General features: G+C 40.8%; 1 protein-coding gene across 4 annotated transcripts in view; it reads left to right on the top strand.

The window, feature by feature from the left end:
- The first annotated feature begins 5,868 nt into the window (after positions 1-5,868).
- ZNF148 (zinc finger protein 148) overlaps positions 5,869-26,725 on the top strand; it is a 40,673-nt gene continuing 19,816 nt past the window's right edge. For 2 of the 4 annotated variants that reach the window (XM_074594627.1, XM_074594631.1), the window contains exon 1: positions 5,869-6,135. The gene's annotated coding sequence lies outside the window, so the exon portion shown is untranslated. Of the gene's footprint in view, positions 6,136-6,546; positions 6,704-26,725 lie in introns of those variants that run through there. The other 2 variants (XM_074594629.1, XM_074594628.1) reach the window with 2 other exon arrangements.

The raw sequence follows: 26,725 nt of genomic DNA, 5'->3' as shown, positions 1-26,725 counted from the left end.
CCTTTTTTGCTGTGTTGAGCAATTAACTTCTAGAGTTCTAATTCCAGCCTTTTAAGTTTTTTTTTACATTTTCACCTCAAGAATGTCTCCCTGTTTGGTCTTCAAGGTCTGTTTGTGCACTTCTCGTTTTCCCTTTCTTCTCTGCCAACTGAAATTTGAGATTTTCCTTTTTACTGGCTTTCATAGATTCAGTTTTCTATACTCTGTTGGCTTTCCTATTGTCTCAAATAACATACGGAAATGTCCCATTTAGTGTAATGGCTTGATCCTCGTCACCCTGGGAATGTACATCCTCTTGGGCTTCGTTGTTCTCAGCAGTATCCATGTCCTCTCCAAAATGCTTCATTTTTTTTAATTTTTTTTTTTTTTAGTTTTCTTGTTTTAACTTTGAACTTCTGGTTAATAAGTGTCAATCTCCCATCATTGTCATGGCATCACAGTTTGGTATCCTACCTGCTCTTTGAAAGTTTAAGTCTCGCTTTTAATCCGGTAAACGTTACACCGGATTGAGGTCTAAAATGAAGAGGTATGAATCTGAATTTAAAATACGGTAGTTGCTTTGCACAAACTCTCAGTGCATGTTCGGTGGTGTGATGCAGCCTACAGCACTGTGATGGAAACTAGGAGTATTGACACAAAGTAGGTATGAATTAGCTCGTTACTCTGCACCGAGTAACCTCGCGGTACGGACAAGCCCATCATAGTCAAATCATAGCTAATGGTTCAGCTAATGTTATCTTTCAAATTAGATCCACTGTAATACTTCACGCTAAAGAACTCAGCTGCAGTGGGACACTTGGGAAAGATTAAGATGAATTAAGTAAAGGTGTGACATTAAAGTGCATTAGTTAAAGCCCACCAAATCCCTCTGTGGATGCTCTCTCTTTTACGGAGAAAATATCCCTAGTTTCCTTTACACGTAATTCTGAAAGGCTTAATTCTAAAATGTTCATGCTAGGGTTTAAAGCCCTCTTACATTCTCATCTGCAGTTAATTCAACTTAAATGTCTTAGGTAGACAGCCAATCTCAGTTAAGAGTGGATGGTTTTCTGCTCTGCTTATAACTTGTGGTTTAAGGTAGAGAATTGGTTCTCTAAATTCTGCCTCATTGTGTCATTTGACAATTTGTGTTAGACAGAGTACTACATTATCATCATTTTTGTTGCTTTTTCTGCCTATTAGGCATCTCAGCATGGGACATTAAACATCCTCCTCTCTTTTAATCTGGAGATTTATAATGCTAATTTTATAGGAATGCTGTGTGGGATCGAGTCAAACGTATTACAGATATCTGGATGTCTTGTGTCTACACAAAACCATCTTGACTGACACTGACTTGCTATCTTTTTTTTTTTTCCAGACAGGTGTATCTCTCATCAAGCCATTACTTTTCATTTTCTGTGGGATTTTTGTGATGTCTTCAGCTCAAGTTTTAAAGCACTTCAAGCTGCTGTGTTATTGTAAAATAAATGAATGAGTCAAGTCAGGCGTGTTTGTGGCATTAGAAACCAATCTGATATGAAGACTCCTTCAGGGCTCAGGTGGAAGCTGAACAGTGCTCTCCTCTAAATAGATTTGGGAGCAGAAAAGATTTTGGAATAGAGCCGGGTGACTCTCGCGCCACCATCTCCTTCTGGCCAATATTTTCCATAATTGATTATTTTGTATACAAGCATCAGATGGACGGGTATTTTGACACATACCATAACATCACATTTCCCTACACTAGTTAATGTCAGGACAAGCGTACCGTACAACAATGCGACTGATAGCTTTATGATTGATTCCTCATCTGCTGGTACTTCAGGGCAATGCAGACTCAACTGAGTAGGGCTTACGTGGGATCATGAATTGAAAGCCTGCTATAAAAAAAAAAAATTAATTAAAACACAAATTCAATCAGGGATGCTGAAATGAAGAGGAGCAATTTACAGACAATGTGAGTGGCTGCTCAGACAATGGACTCATTTAATTTTCTGCATTGAACATTTGTGCTTGTAAAAGCCCTGGTGAAATATTTGAATTGGGGAAAAAAAATGGATGAAAGGAGATTTTCTAACTTTCAATAGCAATCATTCCCCAATTACATCCACTGTTGAAATGTCAGACATTCATCTAGGCGTTTCTGAAGCATCATTTGTTGTATCACTGGCACACGTTAGTGTTAGCCAGGGCCACCATGATCTTAGTGGTCCAAGGAAGGAGCGGAGGAGAGAAATTGAAGGCAGCATTTAGGTTTTTTTCTGATTCAGCATGATAGTTCCATGTAATTCAATGGGATATTTGCATTTTTGAAGCTACAAATGTGTTTGGCTCTGTTGCTGAACAGGGAACGAGACATAAATCTGTGATGAGGACTAAGTGGTGTTTATCTCCACTTCTGTGGTGCCAAGCCTTTTACAATAAACCAGTTTATATTTACTTCTTGCTCTCCATCCTGGATTTAGTCCCAATGATGATTACCGTTCATTTATGCAGTTGTGATTTGGTACTCATTTTTGTCGAAGGGTTTCCAGGCAAAATTGCAGGTGATGCCCAGCATGTAGACTGGTGAGACACACACTGAAACTTAAACTAACTTTCACGTTAGAATAACTCAAGTGGCTGGGGGAGAACATATCTGTTATCTCTGAAAATCAAGTTAATCTCATCCTGCACCAAAGTTACTAACTTCAATTGTTTGATGATTCCGCAGGCACAGAAAAGGCTGGTTTAGCATTGTTTGGGGAGATGAATTGTGTATTTCCACACCGTAACGCCCCATGCTTTCTCTTGGATTTACCTTGGTTTTGAACTTTTTGTTTGCAAACACCTTTGTTGGAGAACATAAAGATTTTTCAGGCAGTGTTCTCTCTCTATAAATTACTGACAGGAATTTTTCACTGATAACCTTTATTTTTTTCGAGATGTAGCGTGGTTATAAAATACTCAGTAAAAATATTGATACTTGATGTGTTGATTGCTTTTCACGTTTCCTTTGGCCTGATCCTGTAACTGCATACAGACATGAACAGTTCAACACATTTATTTTTTTTTTTTTTAACTCTAGAAAAGCCAATTGTGCGTGTTTGAAGAAATAAGAGTATTGAGCTGAGGCTAGACAAATTCAGACAAATACAAAGGTGTAACTTTAAGAGTTAGGCTAAGTGGCCATCTCAAAAACCTACCTAACTCGTGCAATTCTTTCTCAAATTCCAAGACTGGATCTTTCCAGATGAAGCTGCTGCTTTGGTAGAGGTTACTGGCCTGATGCAGAAATCCTTCATGGTTTAGTGATGGTTTTTTTCAGCGTTAGGTTGATGGTTGGACTTGTTGATCTGAAAGGTCTTTTCCAACCCAGGCGATTCTATGATGGTTGTGCTACAGTTATTTCTGAAGCCACTTCCTGTTTAAGAACTTCTAAAACACACATATATTCTCCAACAATTCCCAAAAGCCACTCTTTTTAATATATATCTTACTTCTGCTTCCTATTTTTCTTGTTTCTGGATTTACACAGAAAAGGGAGGACGGAAAAAAAAAAAGGTGCCTTTTATTTTACATTATTTAGCCCTCCTGAAACAAGGAACCTGAAACGTACTCGGCTCCGTGCAGTGTACACACTGCCTTTTACAGGGTTTCTCATGGGTGGGCAACTTCTGGAATTCAGAAGGGAGACAGAAGACTATTAAATTTTTTCCCTAGGGAAAAGCAGAGTTTGTCTGCTATTTACAGAGCAGCATAAGAAAAAAAAAAATAGGTCAAAATGCAAGTGTTCTTTTAAGCTTCTCAAGCAACTGGCTTTAGATATTCCTTTTATATTTTGCTACGTCAAAGCACTAATATAAATAAATAAACACTGCAGTATTAAACGTGTGTCAAAACACTAATACAAACAACGATAGTGCTGTAGCTCTGTCACTTGGTGAGGAATTACCATGATTTGAAAATATAGGTGACAAAGAGGTAAAGGTCCAGGGTCTGACGTGTTCCTTTACGACTCCTGCCTCCGTGGGGGGAGACTTCCAGACGAACGAAGCACTGTTAAGATTCTCACGGAACTCGACAACTTGTAGGTGCTGAGTTCCTCTCGAAACAGCAACAGAAACCTCCACCCTAACCCAAACTGACATTTGAAAACTGGAGCATGTCTTGATTAAGGTCATAAAAGAATGGTAGGAGAGTAATGAACAAACCCCAAATATGCTGAGTCTTACTTCTTTGCTTTAAATACAAGACAATCTTTCTTCATATTACACTGTTAATTGCCAAACAAAAATTTTTTGAAAAGCAGGTTCCAATTGATGTGTCCTTGGAGAAAGACTTGTGCTCACCCTGCAGAAAGCTTTAATTCCTCAGTGTATTTTAAAATAAGGTTTTAGTGCTGAGCTTCCTGACTCAGACTTAATGAAATCCAAAAGATTTTTTTTTGACAGGTAAAAATGAATACAGTCACCAAATTAATTGTCTTTGAAGGGAAGAAAAAAAAATCAAAGCTGCATAAATGTACGCTTTCCTTCAGTTTCTAAAACTCTATTTTTGGAAAATAAAAGTTTCCCATTTTATTCAGCAAGCAGGTTAATGACACTTCTTGTATTTATGTAAAACTGTAGATGACTGTGTGAAACGTACCCACATTTTATTAACTCCTTCCTCTGTTCATACAGATCGAGTACTCAATGCAATTATTTTGAAATACATTGCACAATGCCAGGGCAGACCTTGAAACTGGGTCTTAATGTCATTAATATTTTCTTCTTAATGCAATTTATTACACTGTAACTGGATGGCACAATCTATGACCCGCGTAAGGATGCAGAACCTTATTATTGCATCTCATTAAAGGAACTAGAAACCCTACAAAAAGCTGACTCACCAGGCAGATGCATCTTACTTCTAACAGGACCCAAATGAAGGGCATAAGCCTCGTCGCAGAGACAGGGTGATCCTGTAGGACAACCTGGGAATAACCAAGCTTGTAGCAAAACGCTTTGGGCTGCTGCTGATTGACTGACTCACAAAGCTAAGCCTGGTGAAGCTGGTAAATTTTACCCAATAGACCTTATGCAGATTTTGGCTTCAATCCAACAGAGCACTTAAGCACATGCTTAATTATAAGCAAGTGACATAAAGCAATTTGGTTAAGCACGTGTTTTAAGCACGCTGCCGGGCGTAAGACTTTATTTAGAGAAATGTGGAGATGTTGGTAACCCCTCAAAGAAATGAAGTTGAGAGATGGAAGAGAGACCAAGGTGCAGCCAAAGCTGTAAAGGCGCAGTCTGGGCGGCGAGCTACTCCAAGGAACAACATCTGGCCTCGAGCAATTCTTCAAATCATGGGGTCATGGAGGACATCACGATCGTGGTAATCACAGGGCAGAAAACTCGTCTCGGGACTTCTGGATGGTTTTGGAGGCCCCAGGAGTCCCACAGCCACCATCTCCGTGGGCACACGGGTGGCCTGGGGCCTCCTGCGCCGGGCCCGCAGCCCTCTGCCCCAAGAGGCCCCGGCCTCACCCGGGACAGGCGAACCGGGCCCAGTGGGGGCTATCGAGGTTTCTTTCAGCCTCCTCCCTGGCACCCAGCGCTCAAGCTGGCGATAAAGCCGTCGGAACGACACCGAGGGGGGGCAGCGGCAACCTCTCACCCGAGGCCCGGCCGCCCCTCTCCAAGAGCCCTTCCCGCCCCACCTCCCCTCAACGCCGGCACGGGGCTGCGCTCGGCCGGGCCTCCCAGGGCCGCGCCGGCCTCCTGACCCCCGCGTAACCCGGCCCCGGCCCGGTTTCCATCTCCCCTTCTCCTGGCTTCGCCCGGCCTCGCCCGGCCGCGCCGCCGACCCGCCGCGCCCGGGCGCCCGCCGGTCCTCCGGGCGTGTTTCCCATGCTGCACCGCGGCGCGGCGGCGCTCTGGCCGGGCTGTCGCTGTCACCGCCAGCAGGAGGCTGAGGGAAGGCGCCGCTCGCCCCGCCGGAGCAGGAAGAAGCCGCCGCCGCCAACTTCCCCTCGGCCTCCCCTCCCCTCCCCCGCCGACCGCCGCCGCCTCCCCTCCCCCGCGCCCCGCCGCCGCCCCGCCATGCCCGGGGCCGCGGCACGGGCACTCTGAGCCGCCGCCGCCGCGCCCCGGCCCGGCCCGCCTTCTCTTCGCAGCTTTGCGGCCGGTAAGTGCCGGCGGGCGGGAGCGGGAGCTGGCCGGGTCCGGCCGGGCCCGCCCGCCCGCCGCCGCGGCGGGAGGTGCAGGGAGGGAGGAGGAGAGGGAAGGGAAAGGGAAAAGGGGGGGGCCGCGGCCCGGCGCGGCGCGTCCCGCCCGCATGGGCCGCGCTTGGCCCCGCCGGCGGAGATCTCGGCCGGCGAGCGGCGGATGAGGGGAGAGGCGGCGGGCGCCCTCCTCCCCTGCTCCCCGCCGAGCTGGGGGGGGACGCTGGGAGCTCCCTTCCGCTCCCCCTCGGCCGGCGGCGGGGCTTCCCCGGCGGAGCCGGTCCCCGGCGCGGCGGGCCGGCAGCCGCGGGGCCGCGGTGGGGCCGCGCAGGCCTCGGCGGGGAGGTGGGGAGGGGGCCGGCGCTGCCGGCGGGGCCGTCTGACAGACGGACAGACAAAGGGCCGGGGCAGCTGCGGACGGACGGACGGACCGGCGGACAGGCAGCCTGTACCCCCCCTCCTCGGCCCCGTCCTGCCGGGCGGCCGTATCCTGCCGCTGCCCGCCTTTCCATTGTTCGTGGTGTAAGAGAGGTGAAGTGTGCCGGCTTGTGAACGTTTGCTTCATTTAATTTTATTTTTTTTTGAATCGCCTTTGCCGGGTCTCCTCTCAGCTGCTCGGAGGAAGCTTTTGCAAGGGACCTCTCTCCAGCTGCTAACAAGTGCCAGGCTGGAGGTGGCTGGGAGGGCAGGGGGGACCAGTAGGAGTTGAGGAGAAATGAGTTGGGCTTTAAACACTTTCACTCTTCGTCGTCTTTCCTCCCCTAGTCCCTGCCAGACCTCTGCTGGGATGAGTGCAGCAATGTCTGTGTTAAGCTGGCTCATAAAAAGGGAAGACGTTTATGTTGCAAACGTAAATCATTCCTCTGATCACTTTGTTTTTGTAAATTGTTCAGAGCAGCTGTGAGGGCTTTTGCACAATGGTAAAACAAGTAGCGATGTAGAATCCAGTGATCACGGCTTTAGTCTTGCTTTGCAAGTCTGCCTGGAGCGTGACCTGTCTCTCTCTGCATACATGTGACAGTCTGGTCCAAGAAGTTGTAGATGGGAGAGTAGGTGTCTTATTTCTGATGAGCAGCATCTTCGCTGTTGGTACAAGACATAGGACGGAGGACTGTGACTTCTCTTGAATAGGATCTCAGCTGCTTTGTTTATTTGCTCTACTTATTCACAGATTTCAGTAGTACTTTACAAGCTTGCTAAGAATATGTACCTGGGCCTGTCAAGCTTAAACATTTTGGAGTCTCCATATCAGATTTCGTCCTTGTAAGTGATAGAACTTTTGCAGTCATTCTTCATGAGTTTGGTGATGCATGCCTCGTGAAGGAAAGGTGTAAAAATAGTGCTAATCCCTGGCAATTTTTGAAGGTGTTCTTATGGTGTACTGAAAACCAGACTAGATTAACCAATGATCCGATCTAGACGTAAAATCTATCCCGCCATGTAAAAAGTTTGCATACCTATGGTCAGTGTTAGTTTTTCAAGTGTTCCATTTCCAGTGTTTGGATTCCTGTGTGTGTCCAGTGACAGCTGTCATCTGCAGAAGCTTTGGCTGTGCTGGGAAGCTTCAGAGCTCAGGAGGGCTCCTTTCCTGTGGATCTCATGGGATCTGCAGGCTCTTGGTACAGGGCACAGTCAGATTTCATAGCAGATGCAGGAACACCCCTCTCTGGTTGCGGTGATTAAGGAAACCTCTACAAAATTAATTTTTCAATTGCATGATTTCCTGAAAACAGTTGTTATGGCCTTTCTTGATGAATACTCAGCTGAATGTACACATGTATTCAGTTTCCAAAAGTATTTTCTTCGGAGTTGTTTCTGTATGTCTCCATGCCCCTCTTCCCCAAATATCCATGTAGTTAGTCAGTGAGCTCATATAGCTGAATAAAGCTAAAAGACATGAGGCTGACCTCTCGTATTTAGCTGCCACGTGCACATGTACTTTTTCTGTCTTCGCTCCTCAGGCTAAGGCCTGAGAGGACATATGTATATGTAATCTATGTTTCCGTTACTGTCCTTCTTGTCCATATGTGTTTAATTTCTACTGTATTGCAAACATATTCTGTTTATGGAAAACCCCTAATATGATGGATTATGAAATCAAATCATAAGTAGGTAAGTAGCTACTTGAAGAACCACAATGGTTAAAAAAAATCAGAAGAAAAATTACTCAGAATGTGAAAAGTTATATTGCAGGCTGAATTCTTCACCTGAAGGAGCACGTGCTTCTGTAATATTACTATGGAGCTTCTCAAAATATGATTTTCCCTCTCAGTTTAGTGTATACGAGTTTATTGGTATTAGGATTTAAAGCCCTGTGGAGCATGCATATATTCGAGAGAGAGTTGGTGGTGTAAAACCGCTGAGATTGGAAGTTCTTACTTCCAGCTGAGAAATTCTGAGTACCGGTCATGTTAGGGTTGAACTACAAGAACACTAAGAATATATTACTCCAGTGAAATATGGTGACAGTACATCTAAAAGAATTTAGCTCACTTCTAGGTGGGTTCTTTGCACCACAGGTTTGATAATGTGAATTTGCAAATAGTGAAGTTCAGGGCATCGGTTGTTAGTGTATGGATTTAGGTAAAACACTTTCAAATTTACTAATGGGGAGGAAGGGTTTGTTCTATTCTAGTATTTTGGAGGAATGAAGAGTGGGATTGTCTTCTATATCTGTTGCTAGAAACTTGTGAAGTTTTTTGTGACTTGGATCTTTGTAGAGTCTTCCTCTGGTGTGGATCACTGTGTGGGCTGTTGTCCCGTTGTAAATATTACAAATGGAGAGCTGTCTGTATGGAGCAGTTTGGAGTGGGTGTTAATCTATGAAAACCACTTTAATTATTGAGCGTAATTTGGGATTAAGTTTGGGTCTAATATAAAATACATTTTTCCGTGTGAAGTAACAAAAGTTAAATGAGAAGTAGTAATGTTGGTATTACATCTTTGATAAATAAACATACTGCTATTGTTCTGGAGACCCTAAACACAAAACCGAGGGCCAACTTTCTTGCCCAAACTTAACAATGTTTTTTATATTAAATGAATGGGAGAAGAAGTGTAAAGTGAATGCCATTGGAAATATTTTTTACTTTGAAGACTCTTAAGTGGATCTAACAGAAAAATAGATAGATTTTATTTAAAATAGGTACTTTTTATGCCTTTGCCTGGCATTTTAATGATAGCTGCCTTTCAAACCAGCATCGTTTGTGATGAAATAGATTCAAGCCTTCAGCTTGCAGTCTGATCTGCATAACTGAACGTTTAAAACAAATCAAGTCCCACAAAGTCTCCATGGATGTAAGTAGACCTGCGTGTCTGCTTCTATTGGTTTGCAGGGCTTATGTGAAGAATCAGTACTGTAATTAACTTGCATTTTAATTTGTTTGGGTTTTTTGACAGAAATACATTTGGGAAAGTAGTATTTCCTGGAGTACTGAGATTTGTGAAGTTTTTTTTTTTCTTTTCACTCTGTGTGTTGAACTCTGTGCAGAAACTCTTGAACTAGTACTGGGTTTATACATATAACTTACTGTTTTTTAAGAGCGGAGACATAGCTATTGACAGGACACGTCATCAAAACACAGTCTTTGGCTATAATATATAGCTATATGCCAAGCACAAACTTCTGTGTAACGAAAGAAAATCCATTCAGATTTTCATGAGGTTTATTTTCATTTACACAAATGCTGTTAGTTACTTTATTTCAGTACTTCCCAGTGAACTTAAAAACACCACTCCATCTGTTTAGCTCATTAGTACTCTATATACATTTTAAATATGCAATTTTGTTCATCATCTACATAGAATATTTTATACGTCAGCAATAATGCCGTAAACTACGCAAGTGACATAGCTTTAACCTATTTAAATTACAAATTATCATACAAATTAAAATACAATAACATATGTGAGTATTTCAGTATTATAAGTGATTAAATCATCTTCCCTTGACCGCGTATAGAGATATTTTTCATATATCGTTCAGTTATTCAGCACGTTGGATAAAATATCTGGAAAAATCCATAACAGGTTCTTAAAGAAGTTGATTATAAGCATGTCCTAAGGGGAAATTCAGTGTCTTTTTAGAAAGACTGTGGAAAGCGCAACAAGCAGAAGATTTAGAATCTCCTGATAATTTCTTTCATACTGTCAGAATTTTATTTTGGGAGATAAAGTAGACACTGATACTGCTTTTCCTCTGAAATAATTTTTAGTGTGCTCTTACGATATTATCAGTGTGTTAAATGTAGTCAAGGCTATGATATCAAGAGGGAACAGTGTGAATACTGTAATATAGTTAATGTATTACTAATTTATATTACTTCATGATTTCATTTCACTTTCGAAAACAGCAAGACGTAGCTCTTTAACAGGTGGTGTATATATATATATTGGCCTGATCCTGCCACTGGTATACTCTTTTGGCATATTAGTATTACAGTACCTGCATCTTGTCACACTTAGTGCAGAAAACTTTAAGACAGTATGGTCTAATTCTTCCCTTATGACTAGGATGACATTTTTATAAGCACAGAATTAAACAGTCTGATGATAAAATGAAATCTGTGTGGGATGAAGTTCCAACCTGCAAACAGCAGTAGGGTATAGTTTATGAACAGCCTATCAAATGTAAACTTCTAGATCTCTTGTACTGGGGAAAAAAAAAACCACACACAAAAAAAATCACCAAAAATCAAGGTGCCTGTAAAATGTCTGTAAAATAATTTCTTGATATAACAAGTGGTATTACTAATGCGTAAAGCTGTTGTGATACCTGTAGAAGTGAACTCAGGCATGAGGCTGCTAAGTCTTCTGCTCTAAAATTGTTTCAAATGGCGGCTACATTCATAAAGTTAAAAAATGTCCATTCATAAAATTTTCAACAAGTATCTTAATGTTTTTGTAATAATTTCCCATAAAGTCTGTATTAACTTTTACTACTTACACACCCGAAAATGGATATAGAAGACATCATTAAAAGGGTTTACAATGCCAGTAACATCATGACCAGGTCATGTCACCTTAGTGCAAGAGGTGAAGTGAGAAATATTGATGCTGGGCAGATTTGACATAGTCCTATGTTCTCTAGCAGTGTTTAAGAAAGGGGAAACAAACGTCTTTTTACACTCTCTGAATTTTAACTTCCACATGATTACCCTGAAAATTTGTCAGAATTCTTTTTTTCTTTTGTTGGGATTAGATTAGAAACAAGAAAATGGTGGTATGCTCCTAAAAAGTATGCGTGTGTATGTATGTGTAAAACACTTGTAGCAGGGATTTGTGGTAATGTCTGGCCTAAAGCTCTAGTCATCGAGTATGGGAAATGTGAAGTTTGTGAAGTATGAGAAATGTGAAGTTTGCATAAAGTGAAGTTTGTTTTGCCAAACAGTGATCAGCATGTTATGTGAGTTAGCTGCCTGGGATGTAGCTGTGTTTTGTAGTTCACTGGGAAGGGGCAAAACAAGTTAGGAGCTTCTAAATTCACCGGCTTTCTGCAGGCTTCCTTTGGTAGCCAATGCTATTTAGTTTTGCTTTCCACAAGTGAATCTGTAATACTGCGTTGCAAACATTCTTCAGTTTTGTAGAAGGAGGGGAGAGCAAGCAAAATGAACATTAAAGCCAAGAAATGAGTACATTTCACGGGATCCATGGGTGATTATTTTAGTCTGTAAGCATTGTAACAGTATTTCCAGACACAGTGCATGATTTCAGAGTTTTTCAAGTAAGAGTACTCTAAAGTGAATTATCATCTCTGTTGCTAACCTCCTGAAGAATGATTCTCATGTTTTTGACCATGTATACAGTGATTCCTAACCTAGGTCACTGTTAAATGTGAGTCTCTGTCACACAAAGTCCACGTGAGATGGATGACAATTGTCAGGCCTTTAAGTTGGGTCATTTATAGCGCTGAGCATTTCTAGGTACAACAGTAACTGTATAAATAAAACTAAGAAATCTGGTCAGTTTGTGCCCTTAAAGTTCCTTTTAACAAAGGGGTTCCTCATGAAAGATTAGTAAACTCAACCAACTCCCTTTTTACTAAAGTAATCTTACACTTCTTACCTTGAAGAAAACTTTTATAATGACCATGGTAAGTCAAGTGTGGAGGGAGGTGGTCGGTCCTCAGGGTACCAAGATGCGATATGATTACTTTAGACCACAGTCACTTGCAGGTTTTCTAGAAGTGTCCATGGAATATTGGTTTTCAACTTATGTTTTGACTTTATAACCATTTTTTGGGGGGGTAAAATCTAGCGTGAAGGTGCCCTGCATGAATATTTCTTTAACAATATCAAGAAAAATGAATCATTCCTATGGGAGAAAGACTGCCGTCATCCCTCAAGGAGGAAAGCTTTACTAGGCTGCTGTTCTCAGGAGCTTCCTCTGTCACTGGTGAACCTGGCAGTTACACTCTGTGATGAATTTTCGTCAGAGTCAGCAACAAGATGTGAAAGTTTTCTGATTGTCCTCTGGGGATTGGGAAAGCTTGTACTGTTACGAGATGTAAGGAAGTAAGGGAAAGCTACTGGCTTTTATGTTGTTTTTTCCTTGTAGAAATCACGAAGTTTTCTTTTTCTTTGTAGGGAAAAATATTTATGTATTTAAAATGTATTTTTTATCATCACAAATTATTTATACCCAAGATGAAATTAAGGGATTGGGAGGGGTAATAAAAGAGAGTTGATAGGAGAGGAGCATGCAGAGGATGATCATCCAGTTGTCATGGTATATTGCTGGAATATGTAGAATAGGTGGCAATTTGTCGAAAAAAAACAGTGGGCTTGTTGTCTTAATGTGACAGTTAAAAGTAGATCATACAAACCAGGCGTGTTCGGGCTTTTCTGGTGCCATGTTATATACGCTGTCTTGGATCAAATATAAGGCAGTTTTAAGTGTGAGTTTACTGTCACTTTTCAAGGAACAGCAATGTAAAAGGACAAACCAACAGAAAACCTAATCTCTCCATTTTTTGCATGACCTTGCTGCAGTTTACTGTCTAGTGAGCCTTTGTGTCATCCCCGGCTTATGTTCATATAGGTAGGTCACAGGACAGGCGTGGGGCTTTCCATAGCTGTGGTCGTGATGGCTGCATATCCCGAAAGCATGACATCTGTTGTAATTATGTGTTACGTGCCTAAAATTTCCTGTAACACTGGGCAATGCTTCATTTCCCGTCTTTGGCGGAGCACAAGTTCAAGCAAAGCGGTCTCGGCTCAGGTGCTTGCATCTTGGGTGCCCAAAATTGTTGCCCTGTTACCTATAGATGGGACATATCTGTGCATTGAGGGAACCTGGGTGAGTGCAGCTGCGTCAGCGTGTTGAAGGCTTGAGGAGTTGAGACTCTTCACGTGGTTGGATGAGAAAATAGTATCTGGAAAGCAGTCCATAAACAGAGGACATGCTGGGTTTTTCTTTTACCAAAATCCTGTAAGAATATTTTCTTACTTTATAAATTGGTTTCCTGCTTGCTTAGTAGTATGGATTGTATTGAGCATATATCACTAAGACTTGGCTTCAACATGAAGTTACTTGGCTGTGGGTTCTCAGAAATTTCAGACCTGTTTGGGATGGTAGCTCTTAATTGTTGGCCTGTGAGTTAATGGCATTGAGAACCTTCAAGATTTTTTGTTCCTAATAATTATAGGAGTTGTTATAAACATGAATCATATCTTTTGATCAATCTGAATTTCTGTTTTAGTGTATTCTAGCACTTAATTAGCGAGAATTAGCTCCAGGGTATCAAAGTCATTGAGGTAGAATCCAATTTCCACAATCTTTTTATTCAAGAGGGCACAGTCCTGAGAAGTCTTGAGTTTTATTTTTTGGATTATTTTCAATGTTAGTTAATGGGCCAGGATATCTATGTTATTATTCTCTTATAAAATGGCTTCTAGACATCTCATGTTTCGGCTTGCCTTGATCTGAAAATGGGCTTAAGTGCTTTAAAATTGTTTGAGAAACATAAAACTGTAATGAGGAGTAATCACCTTGGGGTATGAGATAGAAGTCAGCGGGATTCCTTGTTCATACCGTTCTCAGAGTATCAAGGTGAAGAGTTACCTGGAAGTTCTTGTGGGGTTTGTGGATAGTCTTTTGAAGAGGATACACTGCAGAAGCACACTGGATGTAGTAGTTACTTAGTTTGACCTTTTTTTTTTTTTTTTTCTGCCTTTGGGGTGAGGCTCAGCTAGATTAAAAGAGGTTGATTTACAATTGTGGAATTTTATGTAAGTGGGATAGGAATAGTTCTTAATTGATTTAATCTGACCACAAATGTTGGTTATCAGTAGGGAGGTGGTGGATTTGTTGCAACAATGTGGAAAAAAAAAATAATCCTAACTGTACAGAAGTGTACTCTTAAAATAAAACTTCTTTGTTGTCTTGGCAAGTTCACATGTTCTGTAACATGTGTTTGTTCCAAGAGGGGGTTTTGAGAAAGTGACCTAGTTGCTCACTTCCATGAATTTAGAGTTTATTTCTACTCCTTCACTCTGGCTGATTTCATACTGTCTTTAAATACTAACATGTGTCCATTTATGTGCTGACTCTTCTGCTTATTCGTGATGAAGATGCTTGATACTGTTCTGATGCTGTTGTAACAGAGTGCTGGTTAGGCCACAATAATCCCCGATTCCACTGATGAAAATTGCTCCTTGGTGCCCAGTGCATAACTGGTTGAATACTTGGAAGAACAGTTATAGATTTTTTTTTTTTTTTTATTATTATTTTTTTTTTCACTGTTGGTCACTGGTCTCCGTAATGGAGCATTGCAAGATCCTCTGCTCCTTGTTTTTCATAGAATCATAGAATGGTTTGGGTCAGAAGGGACCTTAAAGATCATCCAGTTCCCACCCCCCTGCCCTGGGCAGGGACACCTCCCACTAGACCAGGCTGCTCAAAGCCCCATCCAGCCTGGCCTTGAACACCTCCAGGGATGGGGCAGCCACAGCTTCTCTGGGCAGCCTCATGCATTAAAGGGAAGAAAGGGCTACCATCAGAACACACTGTCCAACATGGTGCTTCTAATGATACCTAAATCCTTGTCACTTCACTGTTTTTATGTTCTTATGCAGCTGCCATCTCTGAAGGGTCCAAGCACCTTATGGAAATGTCTTGTGCATTATGATTGGTAACTGTCACCTGTGATTCTTTTTCTTTCCTCAGGGGAATATTATATAGGCTTATTTTTTCCATCGACTGTTATGTGTATGTGTGATCTTGTGGTTATGTTAGCAAGGTGAAGTAGATATTTATGTGCTTGAAGTAGTTTATTTTCTATGTTTCATGTTTAGTTTCCTAATTTTTAGTTGCAACGTGTATTAGTCTTGTGGGATAGGTTCCTGAAAGGCCTTTATTTTTATTGTAGGTAGGGTAGAGCTATGGCGTTTGAGGAGTGGAGTGAAGCAGTCAACAGAGCTCTATGTCTTTGAGCTTTAGGAAGGGCCCTTTCAGATCTTCTGGATCAGTGGTGGCTTTGAAAGATGGCCACTGAAGGTAACACTGTGGTGGTTGAAAAACAGCTTAGAAAGCATAGGATTTGCTTGGTCTGCCTGCAGTGAATCTTTTACTAAAGAGGTATTCAATCATGTTTCAGACTAATTGGATTTTTTGAGATTAGTGTTCCATGTGTAGGTGAAGGGTATGTTTAAAACACAGCTGACATGCAATAAATATACATTAAAAATAAAGTTACGCTGGGATGTGCCACTGCCTCCTCAGCAGGTTTAAATGGGAAAATGTTCTTTGCTAGTACTACCATGTGAAAACTTAGTCTACAGAGAGCCAAGGATATTTCTCAGAACTTGTTTCTAGATGTTACACAGAATGTAATCTTACCCTGAATAAGTTTACCGTAATGCAATTAGGGAAAAAAATGCTTACCTAGTTCATGCTGATGTCCTAAAATTGAAATTGCAATTTAGGAGAATGGTTCCTGTATTCTAAAATGCTTGCATTGCCCTCACAGCCTGAGAGTCTGTGTTGAAATATGCTTTCAAATACTGAAGTAAGATCTAGAAATATTGCCTGTGCTCTGTAAGATCTGTTTTGTATCCGTTATCCATGTCCGTCTCACCTATGGTTTAGATTACTGTTGGTATTTTCCTGAAAGTTTTCCTTATGCTGTCATTTGTGTAAATGAGGGATGTGTTCCAGAATCTCTGAGACCGGTTTTGCTGCTCATTTCAAATCTTTTGGAATGAAACCTTCTTGATTATACTTCTGTTAGCTTATTGTACAATGTTATTTAGTCTACGTGGACATATTAAGTAATTGTCTTCAATTTTTTTTTAATTACTATTTTTCTTTAATGCATGTACACGATGTTTTAGAAAACAATGAAGCTGAAGTAAAGACATTACAGGCAAGAAAAGCATGCTGTAAAAAGAACAGTTTTAGGTATAAGTCAAGCACGCAATCGTTAAAAGTGCTGCATTGAGCTTTACCTGTGCCACCTTAATTTTGCCATCCTGAGTGTGTACATCACTATATTACTAATATATTGTACCTTAATATTATATTGTAGTCTTCTGTGATACATGAACACAATATTCTCCCCACCACCACTTTTTTTGAACGTACAGGATACATGCTGCTCATTGAGTAAGCAGCTGCTCTGTAACTTGCTTTCTTCTCGTTGCATAACATGTTCTCTTACTGTGCTCTGCTTAATCCTCCTCTGAAGGCGGAATGGATGTATTTCTTTGTGAAATTTCTGTACCAGTTATGAGTAGGTTTGTGAGGCCCTCATAGATAGTTCTTACTGCTCTCTTCGCACCTAGGTGGGTCATTGCCGCTGTTTCGGAGACAGGGAAGTGGAAATACGGGGTGGGGAAGGATTTGCCAAGATAACAATGTGCCCAGCAGCAGTGGCAGAGCTGAGAAAAGAAGCCAAATCTCTTACAGTCCTGTTACAACATCATGGTGGTAACCAGTGGTTCTCTCTTCAGTCTTACCATTGTGCTTACCTTTTCTTGATGACAGTCGTCCATCTGTGTGCCCCCATTCCTCTAACGATTATCCACCAAAGTGGCTACTCTGTGTTAGTTGGAAACGTAGTGGTTGTGCTTTCCAATCAGTGATTACATCCCAGAAGAGACCAGACCCTTCTCACTCACCTTCTCCAAGTAGTTACCCAAGTTATCTATTGTGGGCTTACCTTTCCATCTTCTGCGTGCCACCTCCTGCCCTCAGGAGCTGTGCTGGCCGCAGGAACAAGAGTGCTGTAAACTGATGAGGTTACCCTTGTGGCCTGTATAGAATGTTGCTTATTCTTACAACTATTTCACTATGCCTCAGGGAAGGGCAATGGACGCTTCTTATTTTATGGTTGGAGAATTGATGCCTGGGGAGTAAGATGAAAATTTGTGTTCCGTGTGGATGTCCATTGAACTCTTTAAGAGTTTGTGTTGTTTTTTGGGTTTTGTTTTTTTAAAAAGAATATATAGCATTGCATCCATCTTTGTATTTTCAAAGTATTGCTGTCACTGATTTAATTCAGCCTTGAATACTCAACATTTAGGGTAAATCTGACCCAAATGTATCAGGGTAAGCACCCAGAAAATGAGGAAAGTGTAATTATTGATCTCCTATTTTTTTAAAAAAAAAAAAAGCTTGGTAGAAATGGCTTGTTTAGACTTGTGTAAGATCTCTGGCAGGACCAAGGATAGGATCCTGGTTTGCAAGATAGCATTCAGTTGCCCAAACGGTCACGACTTTCTTTTCGTGCTGTCTGTGTCTCGTTTACACACGTTTCAGCCCTTGCGACAAATGAAGCAAGGATATTATAAATTATCTCACTAGTTTCACCTATTTCTGTGGAGCAGTTCCACCCAGTGTGCTGAAGGAAATGATACTTTGTATAAAAAGATATGTATACACACACATATATAGATATGATCTTATAATTAAAAAAAAAATAAATAGTGGCAATAGGCCAGAGAGGTGAATTGCGATGAACCAAGGTACCTTAGTCGTGATAGTCCCTGAAACTTCTGTATGTTTGCTTGCAGCTTCTTGTATTCTCCCAGGGCTTTTAGTGTATAATGTTTCAAGGACTTTTAAAAAGCAGTCTGGAAAGAAACACCAGAAATTCTGTTGTACATACATATGTACAGACCTTTGCCATTTGGGCCAGCAGGGTAACTGATAGCAACAGCAGGCTATCATCTTCTGTAAGACAACGCTAACATAGTGCTAGTGATGAGAAGAGATGCTTCACAGATACTTACAGATAGTTGAGGAGTGTCGAGACCCAGGAATTTCTCCAAGAAATTTATGGGCCTGTCAAAAAAACCCAACTCACAGTTTTTAAAAAGCAACATATTTTTCTTTTCTGTTTATTTTCAAGGTGAAATTATCTGACGTGAGCTGAGACAGTTAGGCTGTGAATGTTGAACAGGGAAGAGCCCGCTCCTGCATCCTGTTTTGAGATGCTTCTGAGATGCTTTCTTTTTGGTGAATTGAGTCAGTGAGTTAACCTAGCAGAAAATTAATAACTGAAAAAATTTCCTTTTTTTTTTTTTGACAGGCTGGTGTACTCCATAAACCACTATGTCTTTATGTGAGTAGGCACAAAAGATAGGATGGACTTACAGTTAGAAGGAGGGAGCAGGATTGCGCCTTTCAATGACAGTTCACTGTTAATTGGTTCAGCTATGTCATGTAACTGCCCTCTTATCAAAATGAAATGAAAAAAACATTTGATACATGATCTGAAATATTTTTACAACGATTCAGCTTGAGGCATGCATGTGATACATGAAATGTCACAAAATTTTAAGTAGTTGGAGTGAAGTTATAAACTACTCAAAGTACTTAGAAGATGCTGGCTAGCCTTACTTATGTGTAGTGCTTCCTTTCCTGCATATAAATTTCATCTGAAGTCTCCAGAGTGAGCACTTTTGAGTGCCTGAGTTGCATAGTTTAAGGCCAGAAATTCTGCATTGTTCTTTTAGGGATAACAGTACAGTGGTGGAAATTCCTATGCAAAATTCTCAAAATTAACTGTTTTCTAGTAGTTTATAATTTAGTGCCACAAAATCAGTGGGCTTTTTTTCCACATAAAAAGTAACATTGCCTGTGATTTTTGGAATATTTAAAGTATGTTTGCTATGCTGGTGACACCCCTGTGGATTTTGACATGTAACTGTGGCTTGGTTAGTGTAGTATCGAAAGCTTTGCGATGCGCACGTTTGGTATTAGGTTATGGTTATGCTGGTGATGATCTAGTACTGATTTTAGGATAAGCAGAGTAGCAAAGATTTTCACGCATGGATAATTTTATGCACGATAAGTAGATTTTCTGTGAGTAATCCTGTTGATTGTAATAGGACTATTCACAGCTCAGTATGAGTGTAAATCTTTGTGGGATCAGGCCCTGTTACTGGCATGTGTTCAGCAACATGGGGCATTTAGAAATAACTGTGCAACAAGTCTTAAGAGTGTTTGTAACGTATGTTACATTTTAGAATGTGTTAATTTTATGATCTGTGAACCTTTTCACAATGATTTATGTTTGATTACTTTCTTTTTGCAAGTCAACACATTTCAATTAATTCCTACAATCATTAGTGTGTTAATTTGAAAATCATTCTTTTAGCTGTGAGTTATGACTTATTTTTTGAGCAGGGAGAAGAGATGATTTTATTTAATGTTCTTTATCTAGAACCATTAAGTAGGGTATTATTTTTTACTTTCCAGGCTGCTGCAGTATGTTAAAAATTGAACTTTTGGTATTGTGAAAGCTAGCTGTGTTTCCTTTTATTTTGGACTATATCCATATTTTAATAGTGCAAATAAATATATTTTCTGATGTTAAAAAACTCAACATGTTTCATGGTCTGATAGGGTTTTTAAGTGGACATTATGAACCTGTCAAGTTCCAATTTTTTCTTTCTTTTGGAGAAGATTGCATTGACAGTTTTATGCATGGCAATGCTTAAACATAAGCAGTTTTAAATATGCTGTTAGGCCTATTGCTATCTCTTTCTTCATTAGGGTTAGGAATTGCAGAATTATCTGTGACCGTTATACTTCCATTTAGGAAGAAAGCTTTGAGAATGTAGATATACGTTTTTCCTCTGGTCTAAATTTGGCATCGCTGTTAGGTGTGTCTGCGTGGCAGCTGTGACTTGTTCATTCATGTGTGTACATTGCATTTGTGGAGAAGTTTCACAATACGCTTTAATCTAATCTAACCACTGATGGCTGCTGAAGGAAGCGGTCCTTTTCCCTCCTCCCCGCTTCTTCCCTTTGTCCATCTGCTCTGCACCCTACCTGCACCGTCCCACTGATCCTAAGAAAAGCTAAAGGCTTTTCTGGGGGGTACGTTTTTGTCCAATGCTGTGCTCAACCCAGTGAGGGCAACAAGGTGGTCCAGCTGGGGCAGAGATGCAGGGCAGTACCCCTGTGGGCAGGTAGCCCATCTGTCAGATTGTTTCCTGCAGCTGTATTATTGGGAGTTGGGTTGACTTTTTCTAAATAAGAAAGTCCACCGTTTCATTGAAATAGTTTTTTGGTTGTTTGTTTCCCCGCTCTGAATTTCATAATGGATTTATTTTAATCTTCACTTTCTGATAGAAGAATGTGAACCTCTCTTGGCACGGTAGCAATCTAGCGAGGTCTCAGTTGTAGTTGCTTTTTATTGAAGTTTGTCTACTTAGAAAATATTTATCAGCAGCGCCAGTAAAACTGCTCTGATTACATAATGATGGGCGTTTTTTATTTAGCTTAAACCTTTCCAAAGTGAATTACGCTAAATAGGGAAGGAAAAATCCCAATCAATTCTGTACTAGAATAAGAATGTTCACTTAGAGAGTTTTGTGTATTTATATATGTTCTATTCATTGAAGTTTACAGTTTAGCAAAAAATCATTGTGTGACTGTAGAAAGAGATGAGCCCTAAGAAGCAAAATATGCTAAGGGGTTTCTATAGATTGCCATTTTTAAAATTTATTGTATGTGGATTTTGCACTAGTAGGCTTTATATAGTTTGTTGTTTGGGCCCAGCATGCGCTTGTTCTTCCAAAGGCTGTTGTGGAAGAATGGCCGTGGTAGGAAAGTGCTCAGATACATACGCTGTAGCTTCAGCTATTTCTTCCTTAGGAAGTTTGCCTTGTCTTACCTTAAACAAAAACACACTTCCAAAAATGTGGAACTAAAATAATGTCATCGGGCTGCCTCCAGTGGTAGGTTACCTTGAATTGAGCTCAGTCTCAGCTTTTGTGAGGGGAATCTCGGAGGTAGATGTTTTTATCAGAATGGTATTGAGTTGCTAAAGATGTGTTAAAATTGCTGTTGTGCATCCTGGCTGTTGTGTTTGGGTTGTTGAATCTTAAAAGATATGGTCAAAGGGAGTTTATGGCTATATATGGAAGTAATATTTCTATCTCAAGTCTTTGTTAGAATCCTTTAGAAAGACCTGAGGTTTTACCCAGACAAAGAATTGAATTTTAACAAACTTTATTTTCCTGTCTCCCTCAACCTTCCTTTATTCTATTTTGCCTTGGAAAAACAGGGAGAAGTTAATATGGGAAAGAAGTGGAGTGGGATATGGATATAGAAGTAGCAAATCCTGCTTTTAAATGCTTAAAAAAAAAAAAAGTAGAAGCCTTAAACCGACAAATGCTTTTGCAGGAAATTGTTTACAAATAGAAAAAGTCCATCTTTAAAAAACAGAGCAAAGGCATTAATTAGTTCTTTTCTACAAATAGATATTTTGTCTGTTATTAATCCTTAAGCATATTTTATTGTTCATCTCATGTAAATAATCTTTTAAACCCTAACTACAGAAACTCAACTCAGTGCTGTACGTATGAGTTTTATTTTTAAAGTGAAGCCAATTAGTATCTCTGCGTACTTGCTCTTTAAATTAAATAATGCTTTACTACTTGCTTAAGAAAAGAAGGGAGAAGACAGAAAAACCCTTACCCACCATCAGTCGAAGTGGAGAAGAGCTGGCCCGTGTGTTGTACTCTGGTTGCTAACAAGTTTTGCCACTTTCCTTCAGGCTCGCTGTTCAGCTTTACTTCATAGCAGTGCAGACTTTTAAAAATCCATTAATGTTTTCTTTTGATTGTATTTTAATTTTTGATTCTGAATTGGAAAGGTCGTCACGGTTTTCCTTTAGTGTGTTTTTGTTCAAACGGCTGTTTCTGTAATTAGGAATACTGTCTTTACCGCTTAGCTCTCCAACTTACTGCAGCAGTAATCTTTGGAAAAACTGATGTCAGGGTGACTGAAATGAATAGTTCTGAAGCACTGCCCCAGGGTTTGGCGGAGCAGCAGTTTTTGAAATGAAGCAATGCGGTTCGGTGGCTGTGGATGTTCTGCAAGCGGCTGCGGAGCACTGTGTGACCAGAGAAGGTGCTGGGATGATCCGGGAGACCTTTCCTGTGCGGTCCCTCCTCTTCCTCTTTCTCCTCCCCCAAAATGTGTGCACATCCAGGAAGCTTCACAAGATGTTTCTTGTGAAACTTTGCCTAAAGGTTTGCCTAGAGTAAAGGTTTGGAGAACTTCTACCACCTGATACTTTAAAGATTTTGTGGACAGTTTTCTTCCCCTCTCAGTATATATAGAAGCTATATATTCAAAGAAAAATCATGTGGTTATTTGGTGAAGCTTAACAAAAGTTCTGAAATTCCATGGAAAACATCTCTACAATGAGGATAACAACGTTCTATGCCAAGAAATGTGCTTGTGTGTGTTAGTACGTGGTTTGTATTATTGTAGCTTCCCTCAGGATAATCTCAAAGCAAGTTGATCTTTATTTCACAGATGCATCTTGCACTTAAATATTTATTTAATCTTTGCAGGCTTGATAAAGTGAGCTTGTTTGAATGCTTTTACCTTACGTTTTCTTTATCACACTGTCATTCTTCCATGAACGCTTTTCCTCATCTTCAGTTTAAATGATAGGATTCCTGTTATGTGAGTCAAAAGGTGTAAGTTGACAGATCACTCGTGTTTTGATTGCAATTGGGATACTTGTTGTTTGGATTAATAGCTTTTTTTTTTTTTGTGGTTCTTCATTTTAAAACAGTACCTGCGTGTCATATAACTTACGTTGCATTTCATCACTTAGAATATGCAGCCTAACACTATGAATTCTCTATTTTTCTATGAAAAAACAGATGTTTGGAAGCCTGGTTTAATAAGCAGTACACTCACTGTACCAGCTTCTGATATGACTCAAGATGATGACTGGAAAACAACTCGAGCGCTTTCGGTTGCATGACTCTACTAAGCCTACTAGTCAGGGTGAGAAAGAAAAAGTTTCCATATCCTTGACAATTGAGAGAACTAACAAGGCCATTAAGCATCAGTACACTGACAGCTTCTCTTCTGGGCAGCTGTTGTATCTTGCCAGCTGTCCTAGGATTCTGCATGTCACGAGTCTTCCTGCCTCTGCTGGTGAGAGGAGCAGGCTCTTCTGCACTCTTAAACACTCAGTCTCTCTGTTTGCATTTGCTTGCCTACCTTCCTGCCAGGAAATAGCTTTAAATCCAGGATTTCCGCAATTTCTACCTAATTTCAGAGTGATATGACAGTATCCTCCATGTGGAACAACCTTCTGTGTGGTTTTTGTCAGTGGCTTGAGCCGACAGATCAGGGCCACCGTGTTCTCACCCTCGATGCTTTTTGTTCTCCCTTGAACGTATTTCAGCATCTTGAGTTCTTGCATTCTGGTACCTGTCCACGTCATTCCTCTAAGGAATCTGCAGTGAGCTTATGCTGTCACATTTCTTAGTGTGGAACAAAAGCATAGTGAATGACGGTCTGTGTAAGATGTACCCTGAGTATGGATTGACATGGGATAAAGGCTGAAATGAATAACTCTATCTGTTTTTCTTGGAGCCTGTCTTTTGTGCTACATATTTAAAATGCCCTACCTAAGAAACTAGTCTCAAACTTAGATCTTTTGCACCATCTCTTATCAAGTCATGGCTCCATGGGAGACTGATTCTGAAGAACTTCAGTTCCTTCTCACATTTCTGACTTGGCACAGGATAATCCACGCTGATAAAATGATGGAAGAAAATGAGGATGAATTTTCTAGGAGCACTAAGGTCTGTTGTTGCGAGATCTCTCTGGGAGATCTGCGCTGCTGGAAAAAATACAGCCTTAGTGCTGTGCCAGGCTTGCTTTTTGTTTGTTTGTTTTTGTTATTGTTATCAGTATGGTTTCCCAGGTACCTCCAAAAAATACTTCATGGATTATATAAAGTCTGCAGGTGGCTGTGTCGGAAACCGGATGGGCATTTTCCCTTGGAGACATGTGAAATCTCATTCCCTTACTATAAAGTGGATTAACTTGGGAGTAAACTTGTCACCTAACACTACCTGAGCTCACTTAAGGCATTAAGGAATTGTTGTCTGTATTTGAAGACAGATGCTGTGAAAACCCAGAGTAAGATTTCAGACTTCTTTATGTTAGAATTGCAGAACAAAAAAGGACAAATTGCAAGCGTAAATGTTCTGAATAGAAATTTTCCCTGTGTGCTCCTCCTGTCAAAGGCTTTTTTGGTCCCTGGAACGTGCTTTTTACGTAGGAAGGAAGAACATTAAAAATTTTGATGACATTGTCATATATAAACAGATTTAGCTTGGTGACTGTGTCTTTCTGACTTCCAGCAGGGGAAGGCTTACTAAAAAAAAATCTAATTGACTGAAAAGCTTCTTTCTTTGGCGTGTGTCTTAAGCGTTTGAAACTCAGGGAAGTCAGACCCGTCCTGTCTGTCGGCCTTTCTGTGATATATTCAGAAGCTTAGAACCTCTCACAGTAGAGATTAGGGACAAATGTTCTTTCGCTTTCAAGTTACAAGATGTGAGTTGCTACCAGGAGGTGTTAACGGGCTTTTTTTTTAATTTATTGGGGTGGGTGGTGGGTTGGTTTGTTTCTTTGGGGTTTTTTTTGAGAAATTAACTGAATTTTACTTTCAGAAGGTTAAGAACTAATAGTAGTATTTGAAACAAAGTATAATGTAGCAGAACAGTGAGATCTTTTCAGTTGTTTCTGCTTTGGCTTGCATTCCTACCAAGTACTTTAGGATCTCAACTGAAGAAAGACCACTGTTTGTTTATAAACTCAGTGGTGTTTGGTATAAACAAACTTTCACAAATGTTTAAGATACATTGAAAATTTTCAAAAGATCGTCCGAGTAAAGAAAATGATTTGGAAAGTGATCAAATAGATCAAACTGAAAATTGGAATTTAAACATTTCATGCGCATTTGTTTGATCCAGTCTTTTTGCATGTTGGCAGGCTGTTAAACTGCCCTGGGAGTTATACTGGTGCCCGTCTGCAGGGTGATGCCCTGACAATTCGAGGCATGGAGATGTGATTTCTTTGGTTATGAGCTGTCGTCAAGAGCTGCAGGGAAAGAAGCGTAGCTTCCGACTTAAAACCTGAATGGAGATGGAGCCTTAAACCATGCTGCGCTCTTAGGGGGGGCAGAATTTGAAGCTGATGACTAGCAATATACCAACATCACGTTTATATCATAATTCTGAATGCATCAAAATCAAAGGTGCTGATGCCATTGTAATAGTCCCCAAGGTACCTGTCTTGTGCTTTGACTGGGCCTGCTGTGTGTTGTACAGCTCCACTGTCCCTCTGCTCCCGTCCCTGTGTCTGCTGTGGCCTTTGTATAGCCTTTGCCCTCCAGCTGTGGGAAGAGGGAGGGATGGAGGAAGGATCTCTGTCTGTCTGTCTGAAGGAGCAGACCAGAGCACTGTGGAACGGGTAGGAGTTATGGGCTTGGGGAATAGGGTGAAGGAGGCTGCTGCTGGGACTGGACATCCAGTGCGCCAAGGAGAAGAGGAGGCTTAGGACTGTCTTGAATATATAATAATAAGTACTATATGAAGATGTTGCTACTTCCAGCTTCACAAAAGCCTGCTGTCCTATGTTAAAAAACAACTAATAATGTCATGACACTTGTTGGAATATTATGATTTTATATCTATCTGTGTACCATAAGTCAATGTAATGATATTGCTATTCATGACTGGATTTAATATTTCCTGACTAATGCTCCTGCTGGTGTGAAAGTGAATGCCTTTTTTATAAACAGGTTTGACCTCTATATAGTCTTTATTTGACTTGTACCTTTAGCCGGAAAGTTGTGTTTTCATAGAATCATAGAATAGTTTGGGTTGGAAGGGACCTTTAAAGGTCATTTAGTCCAACCCCCCTGCAATGAGGAGGGACATCTTCAACGAGATCAGGTTTCTCAGAGCCCGGTCCAACCTGACCTTCAGTGTTTCCAGGGATGGGGCATCTACCACCCCTCTGGGCAACCTGTGCCAGTGTTTCACCACCCTCATTGTAAAAAATTTCTTCCTTCTATCTAGTATGAATCGTCTCTATTTTTGTTTAAAGCCATTACCCCTTATTCTATTGCAACAGGCTCGGCTAAAATGTTTGTTCCCCTCTTTCCTGTAGGCCCCCTTTAAGTATTGAAAGGTCGCAATAAGGTCTCCCTGGAGCCTTCTGTTCTCCAGGCTGAACAACCCCAACTCTCTCAGCCTGTCCGCATAGGAGAGGTGCTCC

Source organism: Larus michahellis, chromosome 7 (assembly GCF_964199755.1).
Source record: "Larus michahellis chromosome 7, bLarMic1.1, whole genome shotgun sequence".
In the NCBI taxonomy this organism is placed as follows: Eukaryota; Metazoa; Chordata; class Aves; order Charadriiformes; family Laridae; genus Larus; species Larus michahellis.
This window is presented reverse-complemented; position numbering and strand designations above follow the sequence as displayed.